The following is an 853-nucleotide window of genomic DNA, read 5'->3' as shown; positions in this document are numbered from 1 at the left end:
TCATTCATTTATTTGAAGCGAAATCTTCTCATATTTCTTAAACTCTATATTCAGTCAAATTACATCAGATAAATTAGAACGAAAGGAGTCTTATATAATAATGAAGCAGCACACAGTGTGCCGGCCTAAGAAGAAACAGCAAATCATACACACCAGGGAGAGAAATATATCGGTGTCCCAAAAATCATGTCATTATTATAGGGCAAAAAGGTAGTTCATATAAGTCTAAAATTATGAGATTGCAAAAATAACCATTTTGTTGAATTGGTTCTATAGAGTGGGGTGGGGGTATACTTTTTAAGTCATCTGGTCCCAGGCTCTAATTTTATTTGCACATGCTATCTGCTGGCTTCTTGCCCCGCCCAAAACCAACCCCCACTTTTTTTTTTGTATGATTTATCCCACTAGCATTTGTACTCTTCCTATTTTTTAGTCCTTTGATTTCTTTTCTCAAAATTATCCTAATATATTTTTCCCATTTTCAAATATATGTTTAACCACTTTTATGGAACTAAATGTTAAACATTAGACTACCATTTTATAAGCTCGCTTGGTCATAAATTTTGAAGTCAAAGCTTAAGGGTGTGTTTGGTATGAAGGAAAATGTTTTCCATGGAAACTGTTTTCCTAGAAAATGTTTTCCTGGAAAACAAGTTGATTTTTGACTTATTTTCTCATGTTTGGTTGGTGAGTAGAAAATATTTTCCGGAAAAGATTTTGTGTTTGATTTATGAATGATTTTTTTTTTTTTTGAGAAATATCTATTATTTTTACTAGGGTAGAAAATAATTTTTGAAATTGAAAATATTTTTTAAAAACATAACTTAAATTTTTTTGGGGGTGGGGGGGTGGG

Source organism: Solanum stenotomum, chromosome 2 (genome assembly GCF_019186545.1).
Source record: "Solanum stenotomum isolate F172 chromosome 2, ASM1918654v1, whole genome shotgun sequence".
NCBI lineage: Eukaryota > Viridiplantae > Streptophyta > Magnoliopsida > Solanales > Solanaceae > Solanum > Solanum stenotomum.
This window is presented reverse-complemented; position numbering follows the sequence as displayed.